At 42.1% G+C, this 20,646-nt stretch overlaps 3 non-coding genes across 3 annotated transcripts; all 3 read right to left on the bottom strand.

Moving 5' to 3' along the window:
* Window positions 1-16,740: 16,740 nt before the first annotated feature.
* trnae-cuc (transfer RNA glutamic acid (anticodon CUC)) lies at window positions 16,741-16,812 on the bottom strand. Its single transcript has one exon. It is a non-coding gene; the product is annotated as a tRNA-Glu (tRNA).
* A 527-nt stretch (window positions 16,813-17,339) lies between these two features.
* On the bottom strand, window positions 17,340-17,421 carry trnal-uag (transfer RNA leucine (anticodon UAG)). Its single transcript has one exon. It is a non-coding gene; the product is annotated as a tRNA-Leu (tRNA).
* Window positions 17,422-18,538: 1,117 nt separating this feature from the next.
* On the bottom strand, window positions 18,539-18,626 carry trnay-gua (transfer RNA tyrosine (anticodon GUA)). Its single transcript is given in 2 exon segments — window positions 18,539-18,574; window positions 18,590-18,626. It is a non-coding gene; the product is annotated as a tRNA-Tyr (tRNA).
* Between the last annotated feature and the right edge of the window lie 2,020 nt (window positions 18,627-20,646).

Genomic DNA, 20,646 nt, shown 5'->3' with positions numbered 1-20,646 from the left:
GGGATTAATGTCAAAAAGCTCCTTCTGATTACATTAATGACCACATTATTCAAAATGGAGCTGAACACGGAGGAGGATTCCTCCCTAACGGCCGCTCTGCTCTGCTCCGTGCCCCCGCTGTCCGGTAATAGTTAAAGCAGATAAAAACCTAAAGAACACTCAAAAGCTTCAAGATAAAACTTACTTAAGAAGCTTCTTCATGTTCAAGAGAAGGCCTGTGTCAGGTCGATAACACTTTAACTTACTAATAACACGGTCAAGCAAGAAAAACGACACGCAGACGGTAATGATCAGTTTGATAGACAATTGCAAGAGGGAAGAACCCTGCGAAGAGAGCAACCTATCTCCAGCATCACTCTCGGGGAACTTCAGCGATTTCTCTGCTTTCTCTTGCTTTATTGAAAGTCAGACACATAGAGATAACAAGAGAGGACATCTGCTATTTTGGTTTATGGCTACCTAAAGGAACCAGGGTAAAAGTGCAGGCCTCTTACTGACCTCGAATCTAAACACTGGTTTCTCTGTAACATACCACAGTGAGACATTTACTGCCCTTGGTCATGCAGCAGCAACTAAGAAAACACAGACATAGTTTGAAAGAAAAGCAGTATTTGTTAAATGTGCATTTAAGATTATAAAATATAGTAAAATCAAGGTATGAATATAATAATCATGAAAGCTATAAATGAAAGACATAATATTTTAAGACACTACTACAAGAATATAAATAAAAGACTTATAAAAATGAATTTCTCTGTCAGCCTGTTTCCAGCCAGACTATGAATTGATTCATGAAATCCCTGTTATTAATATGTAGTCAGTCCCATATGGTCTAGCGGTTAGGATTCCTGTTTTCACCCAGGTGGCCCGGGTTCAACTCCCGGTATGGGAATCGGTGTTTTGCTGGTGAAGGTCTACAGAAAGACCTGTATGATCTCTGACTTTAGTCCTATGTTAAATCAGCGCTGTAGTTCCTCATGTACCCAGCACTGTTAGACTTTGCTGTAATTTCTACAGTTACTTCCCACAAAATGCCCAGTAAAATACCTTAATTTTCTTTTCCAGTTCATTACTGTCATGAACATTGCATTGGGTAGTAACATTTCATTTACAGTGATTTACTGTATTTTTTTTAATTTGCAATGGTCTGCTGGAAAACAACAGCAGTAGTGCTACTGTAGGTGAATAATACATACTTAAATAAAATTGTTAGTTCATGTTATAGAAGCATAGAAATGAAATGGAAAAAATAAAATATCTTTATAAAATAAAATTTCAGAATTGTTCAACCAGTAATGGAGAATATCCTTTTAAAACATTTCTTTATGGTGGAAATCCTGGACTTCAGAGGTCAGCAAAACTACCCCACAAGTAGCACTTACTGCATACATAACTCAAGTCAGTGCTTGTGTTTGGGTAGCTCTGGTGCCAGATGAATGCATTTTACTAGTGTTGGGAAGAATTGTGAAATAGACTGTCTCTGCATTTTGTTCAGAGATATGTCTGATGATGAACTCACTACCAAGACAACCCAAAGAGAGCACTTATGAACACAGTAATCATCAGTGTCTCCATTTGACACAATCCAAATGTGATTACAATGACATCCAATGACTTTATTGATCGCAGGAGGAAGAAGAACATAAGGACTCAGGGGAATGACTTGCCATAGAGATAGTAGTTTGTAGTAGTTCATGGCATAGCAGGGCACTGCACGGTATCACAAGGCAAAGCAGAGCGTAGCAGGATGTAACAGGGCATCGCATGATTCGTAGCAGGACCACGGCGACAGCTGCAAGCATGATTTTGGAGCCTCCCTGATCCAAGGAAACATGCTGGGGAAAAAAGAACAAAAGACACTGGGGAATGACTCGCCAGAGCTGCGGTGTAAGCCGTCCCACACCTGTTTTAGGTCATACGCACGTTTCATAGATGAGCGCCCCATGTGAGCACAATAAAGTCTTCTTTAAGAAAGGTTTTTCCTTTATAGTTCTAGTTTTTTTTTCCAATTCTTCTGGTCACACTTGGCATTATTTCACATCTTTTGTCTGTTGTTGTGTCTCGGCGCCAGCTGTTGCTAGAAGTATTATGCTTTTGGTTCGTCCTACCATCTCTACATACGTATGCACTTCCCATTCTTGTGAATGTGACAACACAGGACCCCCGGAGGGACTTTCTTCAAATTTTGCAAAAACATTCATATGAACTCGCGAACCAAAATCAATTGATGAGATTTTGGAGGTCAAAGGTTCAATGTCAAAGTGACTGTCTCCTCATGTCTGTCCATTCGATTCTTGTGAATGCAATATCTCTGAACTGGATAAGGCACTGGCCTCCTAAGCCAGGGATTGTGGGTTTAAGTCCCGTCTGGGGCGATTCTCAGCAGAGTGCTGCAGTGGAAGCATGATGGTCCATAACCCAGTGGTCAATGGATCAATACCATCCTCTGCTAACTTGGTTTTGCTGGTGACACAATGGAAGACACTCTGAAAGGTGATGCATCAAGAGATTATGACCCTCAGCCTGATTTCCATGGTGAGATGAATCATGATACAACTGCTGGAAAAGTTCATGACAGCACCATGAAAAGTAGGCAAATCATGTTCATTTTGACAAATCGACATTCACTACCCTGTCAAGAACCTGTAGTAATGTTGACTTTCCAGTTCTGGATGGGCTTCCCGGTTGTGTATGGGTAGGGACTGCATATGTTTTTGGCCTTGCAAAATAGACATGGAAAGCATAGCTAGAGTCCAAACCAAGATGCGACATGCGACCATTCTGTTTTCTGGAGGTAGACAGAAGTTTCTAACCACGAAGGGACTTGAACACTCAATCTTCTGATCCGAAGTCAGACGCCTTGTCCATTAGGCCACATGTTTTCAAAAGCAAAAATAATATTTCCAAATCTGAATTTCCATGGTTTAGCTGAAAATTAGGAGCGAGGTAACGTTTGTAAAAAGACAGACTTATTAGGTGGCCAAAGGAAATAGATTGAATGCTAGGCACATCAGTTACCTGTGACTCATATTTGCACTTGCTGAGCAGACAACCTTACAACTGTATGTTTTTGGCCTTGCTACAAAAGACATGGAAAGCAGAGCTATAGAGATTGATGTATCGCAGATGTATCTCTTGCAGCCACCGCACGCAATGTGTGATTTGCGGTCCTTTCTTTTTGGACAGAGCTGACACCGCTTCCTTTTGCTTTGCACCCTTGGTGTGTCCGGTTCAGAATCCCCGTCCTCCTCTAGGCCCCTTGTGACTGTGCCGCCACCGCAGGACCTCCTCGCTGTGACAACGGCTTTGACAAGCGCGGGCGCCTATGTGTGAGTTAGACACCGCCGTCTCTCGATGAGCGGATCAGGAATATCCTGTCTAAAATTGATGCAGAAAAACTAGTCCATGCATTTGTTACTTTAAGATGGATTACTGCAAATCTTTAGTATCAGGCTGCTCGAAAAAATCCATGAAGACTCTTCAGCTGATCCAAATTGCTGCAGCACGTGTCCTGACCACCCGAAGCATCTTAGCCAAAACTCACACTGCACCGCAAAAGTGCTCTCAAGCACTCCCAGCAGAGCATTTGTAGAAGAGCGCCTTGTTTTCTTCTGTCTTGGAAAAGGCTTTAGCTTATGACAAGGTAAACAAATTGCACCATTGTGCTACTCATTAGTGTGTCCACTTCAGTTATGTATTGAAGCACATCCTTAGAGCTAATGGCCCTCATTTATCAACCTAACGTAGAAACCAGAGCAGATATGAGCGCAGAAATCCTCTTATGACAGGCTTCACGTGAGATTCATGAAACTTTTATATCACACCAATCAGAGCGTAAGAATGATCGTACATTGATAAATGCAATTTAAATATCACGCCCCAATATATTCTCGGTTTTGAGGCCTAGCCCCTACAATTAATGACAATGCCAGACGTAATCCGGCTAAGAAGCTGCACTTTTCAGAGGTGGAGATTGAAATTGTTATTATTTAATCTGCTATAGATAGAGGGTATAGAAAGAAGGACGAAGGGAAGAAAAGAAACACAAACCGTGTAAATGTGTGAAGGTATGTATGTATGCATCTGTGTCTATGATGTGTAAATAAGTAAAGCATAAGATTTTGTATTTACTAAAGGATAAACGTAGAGAAAGGGGGTCGGACCTGATAAGTTGTTTATGAACTTCTTCCCACTTCTTTTTGAACATGGGAATTGTTTTGTTTGAATGACTTTCAATTTTGGAAGATTGTGCTGAGAAGTACATGGCCTTATTTATCTGTCATTTTAATTATATATATGTATGCATGAATGTATGCATATATATTTTTTTATTTTAATATTTTACATGTTCAAATAAACTACTACTACAAACAAATTTGCAGTAACTTGTGTCCTATTTGGCAGCCTAAAAACCTGCATTAGGCCGTTGGAAGAATGTGGAATAGAAAGAGATCATTGATGCTGTCACGATAAGTCAAAACAGGAACCCAGAAGCAGATCAGGACAAGGTCTTTATGAATAATAAGGTGAGTATTTATTGAAAAAAAGCAGTGTAGCAACGGGTCAGTCCGGAAGGTAGACAGTGGATAGAATGGGTGGTAGGAGGACAGTGCAGGTCCAGGAATGTACAGTGGTGTGAAAAAGTGTTTGCCCCCTTCCTCATTTCCTGTTCCTTTGCATGTTTGTCACACTTAAGTGTTTCGGAACATCAAACCAATTTAAACAATAGTCAAGGACAACACAAGTAAACACGAAATGCAATTTGTAAATGAAGGTGTTTATTATTAAAAGGTGAAAAAAAATCCAAACCATCATGGCCCTGTGTGAAAAAGTGATGGCCCCCTAAACCTAATAACTGGTTGGGCCACCCTTAGCAGCAACAACTGCAACCAAGAGTTTGCAATAACGTGCAATGAGGCTTTTACAGCGTCCTGGAGGAATTTTGGCCCACTCATCTTTGCAGAATTGTCCTAATTCAGTTACATTAGAGGGTTTTCGAGCATGCACGGCCTTTTTAAGGTCATACCACAACATCTCAATAGGATTCAGGTCAGGACTTTGGCTAGGCCACTCCAAAGTCTTCATTTTGGTTTTTCATCAGCCATTCGGTGGTGGACTTGCTGGTGTGTTTAGGATCGTTGTCCTGCTGCAGAAACCAAGTTTGTTTCAGCTTGAGTACACAAACAGATGGTCGGACATTCTCCTTCAGGATCTCTTGGTAGACAGCAGAATTCATAGTTCCTTTTATCACGGCAAGTCTTCCAGGTCCTGAAGCAGCAAAACAGCCCCAGACCATCACACTACCACCACCATATTTTACTGTTGGTATAATGTTCTTTTTATGAAATGCAGTGTTCCTTCTACGCCAGATATACTTGGACACACACCTTCCAAAGAGTTCCACTTTTGTCTCATCGGTCCACAGAATGTTGTCCCAAAAGTCTTGGGGATCATCAAGATGTGTTGTGGAGAAATTGAGATGAGCTTTTATGTTCTTTTTGCTCAGCAGTGGTTTTCTCCTTGGAACTCTGCCATGCAGGCCATTTTTGCCCAGTCTTTTCCTGATGGTGGAGGCATGAACGCTGACCTTAACTGAGGCAAGTGAGGCCTGCAGTTCTTTGGACGCTGTTGTGGGGTCTTTTGTGACCTCTTGGATGAGTCGTCGCTGCGCTCTTGGGGTAATTTTGGGCGGCCGGCCACTCCTGGGAAGGTTCACCACTGTTCCATGTCTTCACCATTTGTGGATAATTGCTCTCACTGTGGTTTGCTGGATTCCCAAAGCTTTGGAAATGGCTTTAAAGCCCTTTCCAGACTGATAGATCTCAATTACTTTCTTTCTCAATTGTTCCTGAATTTCTTTGGGTCTCTGCATGATGTGTAGCTTTTAAGGATCTTCTGGTGGACCTTACTGTGTCAAGCAGCTCCTATTAAAGTGATGCCTTGATTGTGAACAGGTGTGGCAATAATCAGGCCTGGGTGTGGCTAGAGAAATTGAACTCAGGTGTGGACAACCACAGTTATAGTATGTTTTAACAAGGGGGGTAATCACTTTTTCACACAGGGCCATGATGGTTAGGATTTTTTTTCACCTTTAATAATAAACACCTTCATTTACAAATTGCATTTTGTGTTTACTTGTGTTGTCCTTGACTATTGTTTAAATTGGTTTGATGTTCCGAAACACTTAAGTGTGACAAACATGCAAAGGAACAGGAAATGAGGAAGGGGGCAAACACTTTTTCACACCACTGTAGTTGAAGTTGACGGATGAAATGATTACGCTTACGATCTGACAGGGAATGGATGTCAAGTCATGGCTTAAATGGAGCAGAGGTGGTGATCAGGACCAGGTGTGCAGACTGCAGGTGACAGCAGGTGTGTGTAGTAGAGAATCAGCTGTGATACCCACAACACCGGCAACACCAAGTCATGATGCTGGAGTCATGATAGTACCTCCCCTCCGACGAATGCAACCGGGCGGACTGCCAGGAGCACCAGGATGGAGCCTACAGAAGTCCCAGAGTAGGTCCGCACCCAGGATCTGACGCCGAGGTATCCAGCACCTCTCCTCAGGACCGTCAGCCTCCCAGTCCACCAGGTACTGGAAGCCCCGCCCGTGACGTCTAGAGTCCATGATGCAGAGAACTGTGTAGACCATGTAATGTGAAAATGACGTGTTTTGCAAAGAAGTATTCTGCTTTTGGGTGGGTCGTCCATCTCTACATACGTATACACTTCCCATTCTTGTGAACGTGACAACACACGAGGGAGGAAGGAATTTCTTCAAATTTTGCAAAACCTTTCACTGGAACTTGCAGATCAATTGATGAGATTTTGGAGGTCAAAGGTTTAAGTTGACTGTGTCCTCATGTCTGTCCATCCGATTCTTGTGAATGCAATATCTCTGAACTCCCAGAGGAAATCACTTTACATTTTGCAAACACAACCACATAACGACTTAGAGTCACGGCTGAACCGATTAAGATTTTGCATTTTCAGAAGAGCACCTTGTTTTCTTTTAACTGGGAAAAAGCCTTTCACTCATAACAAGGTACACAAATTGCACTTTATTGGCCTTATTAAAACATTTAGGCAATTTTACATTTAGGCAACCACATTCAGTCACAGAAAATATGAAATTCCACAAGGTAGGAAAACATAATGTTAAACTACAAAACAACAATAACTTGGGAGCGTACAATTTAAAATAGCCAACTTCTACTGTTTGGACCAATTTACACAAATATTAAATTTGCGCTTTTTAAACTCACAATGCTCAAAGGTTAGAGTTTTTGCCAACTTTTGGGAGTTTAGAAATATATAAGGGTGACAAAAATGTATTCCTAAAATGAAAATTACACTGACTTCCTGTCAGCCAAAAAAATGTGCACGTTTCTAGAGATGAGAAGAAAATAAACATGTCTATGTCTACGTTTTCCAACCAAAACATCTTTAAACGTCTTAATGTTTCTCCTTTGGGCCTTCTCCTTCCCACGGTGGGTACATTGTGGTTAGGGTTGGGTACCAAAACCCGGTGCAAGTACGGCACCGGTGCCTTAACACCCGGTATCTATCGGACCGAATAGAAACGGGGATTTTGGTGCTACTGAAACACCAGGGCTGCCTTTTTCCATCTAGTGGTTGTTTGTCATTAAGCAGCAATTTACTTGAGAAATATTACATTTTCTTTTTTTTACATTTAATTTGGACCATATAACAATAGAGAAGCCGTTCTTAAATGTCAACTGTCTTTTTGTGCTCCTTTTTTTTATATATACATTTAAAAATATATATTTTTAAAAGGATGGGTTCAGGCACCAACTCTGGTCCCTAAATGGTAAAGGGTTCTGAGGACAGGCAGAAAACAGTCCAGCTGATCCACAGTAACATACATGTTGATCAGAAGATAAAGTTACTGCTGGTCAGCCTTCAATGTGGAGAGAAGATCAGAATATAACAACACAGCTATCAGGGCATGAGGAGGAAACAGCTTGGCTCTGAATCATGTTCACAACGAGGCAGTGTGAATGCGCTGATGTCTTTTAAGGTGACTACTATTAGAAAACATTTCCCCACATTGTTCACACCAGTACGGCTTCTCTCCAGTGTGAATGCGCTGGTGTCTTTTAAGGGTACCACTATGAGAAAAGGTTTCCCCACATTGTTCACACCAGTACGGCTTCTCTCCAGTGTGAATGCGCTGGTGCATTTTAAGGCTACTATGCTGAGAAAAGGTTTCCCCACATTGTTCACAGCAGTACGGCTTCTCTCCAGTATGAATGCGCTGGTGAGTTTTAAGGTTACCACTCTGAGAAAAGGTTTCCCCACATTGTTCACACCAGTACGGCTTATCTCCAGTGTGAATGCGCTGGTGTTTTTTAAGGCTATCGCTATGAGAAAAGGTTTCCCCACATTGTTCACAGCTGTACGGCTTCTCTCCAGTGTGAATGCGCTGGTGAGTTTTAAGGTTACCACTACGAGAAAAGGTCTTCCCACATTGTTCACAGCTGTACGGCTTCTCTCCAGTGTGAATGTGTTGATGTCTTGTCAGAGTACTCTGTTGTGTGAAAGCTGCCCCACATTGATCACAGCTGTAAGGCTTCTCTCCAGTGTGAACTCTCTGATGAATCTTTAAATATCCTGGTGATGTGAAGGATTTGTCACAGTGCTGACAGCGGTGACGTCTGACTCCTCTTCCTCTCCGTTTCTATCAACAGAGAAAAACCAAGAGAGTGAGTTAGAGCTCTACAGCAGGGCACCTCACTATCTTAAACTAGAAACAACATTTAGAGCATGTCTATGGAACATTGTTTGACTGATGCATTAACTTTCTTAATTAGCTGCCAACATCACTATTATGGAGTTGCATTATGGGAAATATGACATCCAGTGTTAGTTTGAGATAAACTACTTTTGATCAATTTATGTGTGGCCTCCATTTTGTTGCCACCCTTTAGCCAGCCGGTAAGAAGGGGATTATCTGGGATTTTAGTACTGGGAAAGTTGTAAATGTAACATTTTTCCACAGATTTTTAGCTCTCACTGGTATCTGTAGGGGTTACTGTGTTGTCTTCAGGTTGCTGGAACAGCTCTTCTCCAGTAAAGTAAATTAGAACCATCGTCCCTGATAGGCATTAGCAATGAGGGGCACCAGTTGACCTTTGACCTTTTGTTTTTTTAGGTTGTGTTTACTAAATCAAACTTGTATAGCAAACAGTATTGTGTAAGTAAGTAATATGGTAGTGTAATGTGGTATTCTCCATACAAGCTCCATTTCCTCAAGCATTTCTGAAGCTCAGCAGAGCTTTCTGCTGTGCTCTGGAATAAAACTGCTGAGCATCACTGACGCCTCTAAAAAACACAGGCGCAAATGTCGTGGTCATGGATGTTTAAAAAATAGCTTTGATGTACAGTTGTGTTCAAAATAATAGCATCAGTAAACTCATAAATCATATTTTTTGGTAAATGTGATATTTCTACATGGCAAATCATTTACTAGTAAGTGTTGTAGAGTCCTAGAAAAACAACAGTCATGACATGCATGCTGCTCATTCTGTGGAATTGAATCTGTCATTGAAAGGAGCATGTTCAAAATAATAGCAGTGTTGTATTCAATTAGTGAGCTGATTGATTCTGTGAAGAAACAGGTGTCAGTTATGGCCCATATTTAATCTATATACTGTATATTTAAGGAAGGAAGCACATGTTGTGCATGCTGGTTATAGTGCATTTCACACTGAAATACTCAGCAAAATGGCTCGTTCCAAACATTTCTCTGAGGAACAGAGGACTTTGATTAAAAAGTTGATATGAGAGGGAAAAACATATAAAGAAGTGCAGAAGATTATAAGCTGCTCAGCTAAAATGATTTCAAATGCCTTGAAATGGCATCCAACGCTTGACCGACGTGGGAAACAACCAAAGGACACACTGACTGGCCAACGGAGAAATGGAGCAACATTCTGGGGACTGAGGAGAGGGAAATTGTTCTTTTTGGGTCTAGGGGCCACAGACAGTTTGTCCTCCGACCCCCCTGCACTGAAATCAAGCCCCAGTCCACTATGAAGACAGTAAAGCATGCTGGTTATGGGATGTTTCTCATACTGTGGTGTTGGGCCGGTTTATCACATACCAGGGATCATGGATCAGTTCCAATACATCCGAATACTTGAAGAGGTCATGTTGCCTTATGCTGAAGAGGAAATGCCTTTGAAACGGGTCTTTCAACAAGACAAGGACCCAAACACACCAGGAAGGAGCAAAGTCTTGGTTCCAGATGAACCAGATGGATGTTATGGTGCGGCCAGCCCAACCCCCGGACCTCAATCCCAGAGAACACTTGTAGGGTGACATCATAAACGCTGTTTCTGAGGCCAAACCCAGTAATGCAGAGGAATTATGGGATGTAGTTCAATGGTCCTGGGCTGGAATACCTGATCACAGGTGACTCCATGCAACACAGATTTGAAGCAGTTCTCAGAAATAATGGTTATGCAACTAAATATCAGTGCAGGGATTCAAACCCTGACACATTTTTCAGTTTATACAGTAAACATTTGAGTTTGTAAAGAAAAATGCAAATACTGCTAATATTCCTTTTTCTCCATTTCCTGTAAAGGTAGAACACAGACTTGATCCATGTTGGTCATGTTCTGATTTGGAAATGAATGGCCAGTGTTCCCAATGCATTGGTATTATGGAATTAAAAGCTATTCTAAGAATTTTGAGCATTATTCACTTCTTTAAAAACACTGCTGTTATTCAGAACACAACTGGATGTAAAGGTTTTACATACAAAGATGTAATGATTGGTCGAAAGGGGGGTGGCCTGATACACCCCCCCCAACAATACATGCATGTCCATTGATCTGCGTTTGTAGACTGAGTGAGTGAGTTAGTAAGGCGCCATGGTGGAGCGAGCTAAGTAAAACCAGAAGCATCGTTTTACAGCATGTCTGTGTCTAAGTTCCCCTGCTGCATTACCATGGTTACGCTCTGTGTGTGTGTTAATAAAGTTTGGATTGATATATCTGTGTGGCCTTTTTGTTGGCGGCCATGAGCCAGGCGGTAACAACCGGGGGATGGTCTGGGATTGGTAGTGCTGGAAACTTTTCTTTGTGGGAGTGTTTGACTCCCAGTTGAACTTGATCTAGTATCTGTAGGGGTTATAATCTTCTCCGACTCAGGGGATTGATTGGCACTCTTTGTTTCTTAATTAGATCAAAAATCTAAATTTGATCACAAAAAGAAAATAATACTCTACATGACAACCATAATCCAGAAAAACAAAGCATGAATATATTGTTGAATCTGTTAAGTTAAATTGGTAGAAATGTACATTACGATAAATGTGACTGCACATTATATGAAAGGCACCGAGGAGATTATCCACACTGATTTTTCCCGGCCTTTATCAGTATTACCCCCCCCCCCGACCCGTATCAGAGGGCCGCAGTTTAATTGACTACCGGTTTTTCTTTGAGGAATGACGGTATGATCTATAAATCCTAAAAGACATTTGTTAAACCCTCGGTGTGCATTCATTAATATTGAGATTAGATTTCTGGGACTCTTCAGTCTGGAGTACCCTCTTTCCTTCACTCACCTCCTCCTCGACAACTTTCCTCTTGCCCTCCTTCTTCTTCTTCTTCTTCTTCCTCTTCTTCTCCTCCGTCTCCGTGTGTTTCTGCAGGTACTCGGTGATAAGGTCCAGGTCCAGGTTGTCTTGTGGCTCCCATGTGTTCTCCTCACTGGAAAGGTGAGTGCAGACAGAAGAACATCTCCTCACACTTTGTTTTTAGACAATCCATTCTCACTCTAATTATCATTCCTATTATTCCTTTTTTCTATTGCCATCTTGTAAGGTTATTTGTGGGTCTGCAACCTAGTGTCATAATACCAAACCTTCAACTTTGAGGACATGATACCATGCTGACACCTATTTGCAATATGTAAATATATTATATATCTCAGGACCAAGAACACCAAGCATTAATATTCTAGACTCATACTTACTCTGAGAACCCCTTCCATTTCAGCAGAAACTCTACTCTTCCCTTCACCACTCTGCGGTCCAAAACCTTCTCCACCACATAATCCTCTTTGTCCTCTTCCTCCTCCTTCTTGCCCTTCTTTCCTGCTCTGGTCGCCAGCTTGCCGTCTGCTGAAGGTGCCTTTAGTAGACCCAAGGGGGGGGGGGGGGGGGGGGGGGACATGCAGAGATAATGATACAAGGGTTAGAAGAACTAATGGGAGGTGTGAGTGAATTCTAGTTGACTGTGTTTTACTATATTTAAACCCAAGGCAGGCCTGGTCGCTTCTTTAAGGGAATACAGTGGGGTCCGTTTGGGGCAAGTTTGAGGTGATCACAATTTTGGCTTCCCACGATGAAATTTGCGTAATCAAGCGATTTTTTTTTCATTTCATAGAACGCCCCGGGTTTTTGGCAAAAGCCCATCTACCGCTCCGTAAACCACTGTCTGATCATGAGCCAGTCAGAGTAGTTCCCCGCACCGCGCAGCTTAGTTTCTAGATGGAGATAGTCACAGAGGACAGAGTAACGGCAGGAAAACTCCACAGATAGCAGTCGGTTATACTTCGGTCTCAAGGTTTACCAGTAAACGCAACATTTTGTCCCATCTTTGTTATTCAGAGAACAGCAGTGACCAGTGCTAGTTGGTGCTAGTTAGTGTCTGTTAGCTTACAGGGCTCTAGGGTACTAGTTAGTGTCTGTTAGCTCACAGATCTCTAGGGTGCTAGTTAGAGTCTGTTAGCTCACAGGGCTCTAGGGTGCTAGTTAGAGTCTGTTAGCTCACAGATCTCTAGGGTGCTAGTTAGTGTCTGTTAGCTTACAGGGCTCTAGGGTGGTAGTTAGTGTCTGTTAGCTCACAGAGCTCTAGGGTGCTAGTTAGTGTCTGTTAGCTCACAGGGCTCTAGGGTGCTAGTTAGCTCACAGGGCTCTAGGGCGCTAGTTAGTGTCTGTTAGCTCACAGGGCTCTAGGGCGCTAGTTAGTGTATGTTAGCTCACAGGGCTCTAGGGTGCTAGTAAGTGTATGTTAGCTCACAGGGCTCTAGGGCGCTAGTTAGTGTCTGTTAGCTCACAGAGCTCTAGGGCGTGAGTAATATTTTTCCTCTAGGTCGATCCGCTGCATCTCCATAAACAAAGCAACGTTGTTTATATCAATATGGTTTATGTGATTTTGCGTTACATGACCCATTTCTTTTTTAAAGCCGTACCTGTGTTTGGTTCTCTCCTCTCACTCTCTATCCTCTTACTCTCCGTGCAGACCCCCCCCCCCTTCACTAACACAGGCTCCCCAGCAACAGAGACAGAGCGGCAACAGCGCCAGTGTCAAGCTTCTGACATTGGTCCACAGTTTTAATTGTTTTGTTGTCTTCGTACAGAAACAGCATGTGAGACGAAACCAGCTGGACCCATTCCTAATGAGTCAGCCGTCTCTCTGTGAGTATGTCCATCGCCCCCCCATCCATTCCTAATGAGTCAGCCGTCTCTCTGCGAGTACGTCCATTGCCCCCCCCATCCATTCCTAATGAGTCAGCCGTCTCTCTGTGAGTACGTCAATCGCCCCCCCATCAATTCCTAATAAGTCAGCCGTGTCTCTGTGAGTACGTCCATCGCCCCCCCCCCATCAATTCCTAATAAGTCAGCCGTGTCTCTGTGAGTACGTCCATTGCCCCCCCCCCATCCATTCCTAATGAGTCAGCCGTCTCTTTGAGTAGCATCCATTGCATCCCCCCCCCTCTCCCCAGCTTTTTTTTTATCAGTTATTGTTGAAAACAAGTGAAGAAGCTTAATCAGAGATACTTTATATATATATATATATATATATATATATATATATATATATATATATATATCCTAGGCTATTTATTTCAAATAATTTTCATTTCCATGTGTTGCAGCTGTATGTCTATACAACTTTCAACTTCAACATGAGAAGAATGTACCATAATATGGATGTGAAAGCAGTTATAAATACCCTATGTGACAATAAAATTAGTTTTGGTTAAAATCAACAAATAATCGTGATCACAATATTGATAAAAATAATCATGATAATCATTTTGGCCATAATTGTGCAGCGCTACATATAATACGGAAAGTAACGAGGAGGTGAAGCTAGCCTCTAGCCTTGCTCTGGACCAGGCTAGCTGCAAAGAATTAATCTCCATGGTAACTTGGCAGGGTTTAATTTAACCTGGTTTCGTGCAACCAAGTCAAAGCTCAATTCATCCAGGATAACTTGAATATCCCGGTTTATTCCCTTATCCTGGTTTTGTGCAACAGGCCCCTGGAGGGGGAAAACCCAGAAGGCACATAACACCGGATCAACATCAAAGGAACAAAGGTGCGTTCAAAGCCTCGTGCTGCAGGGCCAGTGTCTATCATAATACTGAAGAAAATGAGAAAATGATGCCGCTTCCCTACCTGTAGGCGCTCCAAAACCTTTACCCCCCGTCCTTTCCTGGCTTGTTAATATTCCTGTAGTCCGGAAGTGTCCCCAGATGTAAAGAATTCATCCAGGTTGGGAGTATTGTCCTGTAGAGTCCGTGCTAACTAGCTGCTAACTTCACGTGCCAACCTCGTTCCGTCTCCTCGCCCTGCACCGTGTTTCTGGGTATGTTTGTATTCCTCATGTTGCTGCCTACACAATCAAACTATCCCCGCCTTTTCCGGTTTAGTTTTCACCCCGGGACACCCCCCGACGTCCAGCAAGCGCTCCCACTGTGGAGCGCCAATACGCTGCGTCATCTCTCTGAGCGGCCATCTTAGAAACAGCTCTCATTGGCTATCAACACGCCAATCATGCCAGTTGTAGCCAATCACGTTCCCTTTCCAAGGGTTCATGGCGTGATAGGAACATCCAATGGGAGCCTAAGCCCCGCCTCCCAGAGCCAGCAGGCTCACACATGTGATTTATGAAAACAAAGCTGTTCAGCAGTGAGTTTTTTCTTTTTCTTCATGTCATCTTTATTGCAAAAATAGGAAACAGAACACTAATGACATATAAAAGTATATAATACAAACATAATAAACATAATACAATACAATTTTGCCAGGGGAAGCTTAAAGGCCGTTACAAAGATAATGAAGACCAAATGTTAACAGTTTTAATTACCTTCAGAATCAGAATCAGAAATACTTTATTGATCCCCGAAGGGAAACTCTGTGTTGCAGTTGCACAAATATTATAAATATCAGAGTAGAAATACAAATAAAGAAATATAAGGAGTGTGGACATGTACGGTATTTACATAGTTAAAAGAATGTTACTATACATCATTTACATAATTAACATAATTTAGGAATTGCAAAGGTGAAAAGTAAAATAATAATAATAATAATAATAATAATTGTAGCAGTTGAGTATTGCACACATGTCAGGCCAGTGTTATTGCACAAAACAGATAATACAGATAATATTGTCCAGTTTCAACCTCTCTGAGTGTCTTAGAGCGAGGAGTTATAAAGTTTGATGGCCACAGGCAGGAACAACTTCCTGTGGCGCTCTGTGGTGCATTTTGGGAGAATGAGTCTGTCACTGAAAGTGCTCCTGTGATTTAGTAGCAAGCCATGGAGTGGGTGCAAGACATTGTCCAAGATGGCATGTAGTTTGGACAGCGTCCTTCTCTCTGACACCACCGACAAAGAGTCCAGATCCACCCCCACGACGTCACTGGCCTTGCGGATCAGTTTGTTGAGTCTGTTGGCGTCCGCTACCCTCAGCCTGCTGTCCCAGCATGCAACAGCAAAGAGGATAGCACTGGCCACCACAGACTCATAAAACATCCTCAGCATCTCCTGCAGATGTTGAAGGACCTCAGCCTCCTCAGAAAGTAGAGACGGCTTTGGCCCTTCCTGTAGAGGGCTTGAGTGTTCTTGGCCCAGTCCAGTTTATTGTCTAAGTGCACTCCCAGGTATTTGTAGTCCTCCACAATGTCCACACTGACCCCCTGGATGGAAACCGGGCTCACTGCTGCCTTGGCTCTCCTTAGATCCACCACCAGCTCCTTGGTCTTTGTCACGTTGAGCTGTAGATGGTTCAGCTCACTCCATGTGAGATAGTCCCCCCCCACAGCTCTGTACTCAGCCTCGTCCCCCTCGCTGATACATCCAACCACAGCAGAGTCATCAGAAAACTTCTGAAGATAGCAGGACTCTGTGTGGTAGTTGAAGTCTGTGGTGTAGATGGTGAAGAGGAATGGCGCCTGGCTAGAGCTTCAGAAGGCAGGACATGACAGATTACACATCTGTCACATAGTCAGTTTGTATTCTTAAATACCAAGTCTCTTGCTGTTCCTTGACTAGTTGGCCCCCCCTGCTCTGCATCCATCCAGGTAAGAAGAAAGCAATCTGTTATGCACCTTTGCATTTCACTAAAATGTCCACATTTGGACCTGAATCCAACAATAACTTTACTTGACACTCATATACATTGGTTTTCAGGTAAAAAATGTTGGTCAGGGGTTTAGTTACTGTTTGAAAAAGGAAAATAATTGTTAGATGAATTATGATATAATTGCAGATGAAGTATTAATGACCCATCAAAGACGACAAAAGGATACATCAGTTGTCGGGGGTCTGATTTAAAGGAAATGATACTCTTTAAAAGTGTTGGGGTTCTAGCGTTAAACTAATGAGGAAGAATTTGACATATCTAAGTTAACCAAAAAGTTTCTCTTTCAAATGTTACATCTGTATCTGTCAAGTCCTGACCATTCCCTGACCGGGAATTGAACCCGGGCCGCGGCGGTGAGAGCGCCGAATCCTAGCCACTAGACCATCAGGGAGTCACATCTATCAAGTTTGTCTTTGTAGATGTGAGTTTCCTTTTCACTTACTGGAATGACTCATATTGTTTTAGGCGAGGAATGGCACCGTAGTTTTAGATGTTAAAATGTGCGCACAAGAAAGCTGAGGGATTACTGTGGGGAAATGGAGAATGACTAGGTTAACTGAAGATTTTAAACATTGTGAAAATTAACAGAACATATGAACACGTTAAACATATACGGGCATATAACATATACCTGCAGTCTCAGTCTTTGGATGGTAGTGGTAGCGTATGCGCCCCGTCATAGTTACCGACAATTTTGTTGATGAATGAGTATTTCACATTGAACACTTAAGATTGGGTGTTCATTTAAAAACAGGGAATTGCCAGTAAAGATAAAAACAACAGATTCAGCAAGGAGTCTAATACGTTGCCACTAATGACTTTAGTCACGTCACCAAGCTATGTCATAAGAGTATAATGTAACTGATACAAATTCAAGTCAACATATGGTTTGTCCTCCACCTATGTAACATCAGCAAATGGCAGCGGTGGGATTTGAACCCACGCCTCCAGAGAGACTGGAGCCTAAATCCAGCGCCTTAGACCACTCAGCCACACTACCTGCAAGCTCTCCACATCATGAGACACACAGGGACATTGGAATAAAATTTTCGCAAGGAAAAAGCCAATACTTTATTGGAAAATGTTGTCACTCTTTGTCATTTTTCTCTGTCATTGATGATTATTAGAATATTGTAACCAGCATTAAGTGAGGAGGTTTAGGTCTGCGTGAATATGGGCTGAGCATTTACCTGGGCTGAACTTGTGAACATCTTCTTTTGCATATTCACTGTAAAGAGCCATTACTCCTCCAACTGCCAACTATTGTTCCAGAGACAATAGGATATACAGTTTTAGATTGCAAGGTAACTGTCCAAGACCAAAGACTTCATTGAAATACCTCAAGTGTTCAAAACAGTTTGTCAAAATGGGAAAGGTCATGTTTTTGATTACAAATTCCAGCACAGTGGTTCATTTACCATTCAAAACACAAAGTACAATCATGAAACACACACTACTTAGACAGAATGAACCTGGTCAGGTGGCAATGAAAGATTCCAGAGACGTGGACCCTCTGGCACAGCCATACTTGGTCAGGACAACACCCCCCTTCTTGATAGTGCCCTTCTTGATGTGCTCCATGCGCACCTGGTCCAGCAGTGGCACCACCATGAGGTCCCTTCCGTTTGCCCCTCCCAGTTGCTCGTAACAGAGAGAGGTCTCCTGCATCCCACTCAAATATGCAGGCAGAGAGACGGCTCATGAAGGTGGGACCAGACGTGAGATTTTTTTCGCAGCCCACGCTCACGTTCAAATTGATAAATGCCGTACTCTGCGTAGGAATCGGCGTACCCCCGTCCTACGCCTGTTTTAGGTCGTATGCACATTTCATAAATAAGGGCCCTTGTGAGCACAATAAAGATTTCTTAAAGAAAGGTTTGTACTTTATAGTTCTAGTTTTTTTCCAGTTCTTCTGGTCACACTTGGCACTATTTCACATGGTTTGTCTGTAGTTCTCTATTCTGTCAGGGCTTAACTCTGTCTCCCACACCTATTTTTTTTTGTTTCTTGTTATGTCTCGGGAAGAAGTATTGTGCTTTTAGGTCAACCATCCATCTGTACATCAGAATCAAAAACACTTTATTGATCCTTGAAGGTAGCCTCTGGAAAAAAGGTGCTCCTTCGAGCCGGATTTGAACCAGCGACCTAAGGATTTCAGTTCTATACCTCTACAGTCCTCCGCTCTACCAACTGAGCTATCGAAGGGAGCTACCATAGCCATACGCACTTCTCATTCTGTGAATGTGAATGTGATAACACGGGCCCCCCTGGATCTGACAATCTTTAGGGGATGTAGCTCAGTGGTAGCGTGCATGCTTCACAGGTTTTTATGGTTGATCGTATGAAATTCTTTCATATTGGAACTAGTTTTGCTTGAACACTGTGACAACACATATCCTGTACTGGATATGGAGGCACTGACTGTTTGTCTAATCTTCTGGATTTTGTCTATGAAGAAGGAGGCAAAGTCATTGCAGGCCTTGGTAGATAACAGTTCAGATGCTACTGGTACTGGAGGGTTTGTTAACCTATCGACAGTAGCAAACAAAGCACATGAATTATTATTGTTTCCAGAGGTAATATCAGAGAAGACCTCCTTGTCTTCGTTAGTTCCAAATTATAAATGCAAAGTCTCTCTTAAGCAGAAAATGCGTTTGGATTGGTAGGAAATGGAGATGGGCGTTGCCAAGAGGAGGCGCCTTTTTGATTGACAAGAAATGGATATGAAGTCTCTCAGGATTGGCAAAAAATGGAAGGGAGCTTTGAGTTTGATTGGTGAGAAAAGAAGATGAGAAAGTGGACAAATATGTTCTGGGTCATGACAAAGCATCTAGGGATGATCTTAGCCTTTGTGTGAATACATAGGTCTCCACATACATTGTTTTTATTAAGATTGACGACCAAATTGTTAGTATTTCCAAAACTTTCCCAACCATTGCAATTGTAACTTTTCATAGCCTCGTTGGCGCAGTAGGCAGCGCGTCAGTCTCATAATCTGAAGGTCGTGAGTTCAACCCTCACACGGGCAGGTGTTTTTAAAATAAAAAAACATCTGATGCTGAAAATACAGTGACAGGTGATTGAACACTGGCACATAGCACATACATGGAAGTTGTGATTCTACGTTATTTCTGAGATCAACAATCTCAGGAAGGCTTTTTACAATCAATTGGGAAAAATAGGAATGCATACTCTTAATAAGTAGACTTCCAGAGTATTTGGCATAACAAGGCACAAACATGGGCGTTGTGATAGGATGGTGTCGTTCATCATTGTTTCTGAGATCAACAATAACTTCAGAAGTTTCGAATTCAATGGCTACCTATGGTTTCTTTCTAGGAGCGGTTCAAAATTACGTTGCACTATTTTGTCTAATTGCTTAGGTCATAATATTTCCAGAGACTTATTCTTTTTTCAGGTTGTTAATAGATATGGTCAAATGAAGCTTCATTAAGCTTTCTGAACAATGTTCTTCTTTTTCTGAACACATTCACTCAGTAGTGTTTTATTATTGGTTGTTCATCTGTGATTGTCCTAGAGGTCTCTCAGTCCAGCACCTCTCCCCCTCATCTTTGTTAGTTTTACTCTGTCCAGCATAAATCACTGACACCATACCTCACACTCATCCATGCATACACATTCACCTCTGACTAAACTGACTACCACCATTGAATTGCCATTTCTTTTGTTTAGATTCAACCTTTGCACACGGTCTTTTGTTTCATGGGGTCATGACAAAGCATCTAGGGTCAGTCTTAGCCTTTGTGTGAGTACATAGGTTTCCAAAAACATTGTTTTATTGAGATTGAAGACCAAATTGTTAGTATTTCTGAAATTTTTCCCAACCATTGCACTGCTTTCATATCCTCGTTGGCGTAGTAGGCAGCGCGTCAGTCTCCAATCTGAAGGTCGTGAGTTCAACCCTCACACGGGCAGGTGTTTTTAAAGACAAAAACAACACAACTGATGCTGAAAATACACTGACAGGTGGTTGAACAATAGCACAAGCATGTGATAGAAATTGTGGGTCTATGGTTATTTCAGAGATTTGCAGTGAGCATTGTGTTGTCCAGCAGAAAGACAACAGGTGTTTTTCTCTTTTCGTCTATGATTTATATCATAACAGCACAACAAGCACTTTAAATGTACATGTTTTACACTTTCTATTTTACTGTATTTATGTACTTGTACTGTAGTGTAGTATTTTATTGTATTATGCTCCAGT

This window comes from Etheostoma spectabile, unplaced genomic scaffold (genome assembly GCF_008692095.1).
Source record: "Etheostoma spectabile isolate EspeVRDwgs_2016 unplaced genomic scaffold, UIUC_Espe_1.0 scaffold00018763, whole genome shotgun sequence".
Taxonomy (NCBI): domain Eukaryota; kingdom Metazoa; phylum Chordata; class Actinopteri; order Perciformes; family Percidae; genus Etheostoma; species Etheostoma spectabile.
This window is presented reverse-complemented; position numbering and strand designations above follow the sequence as displayed.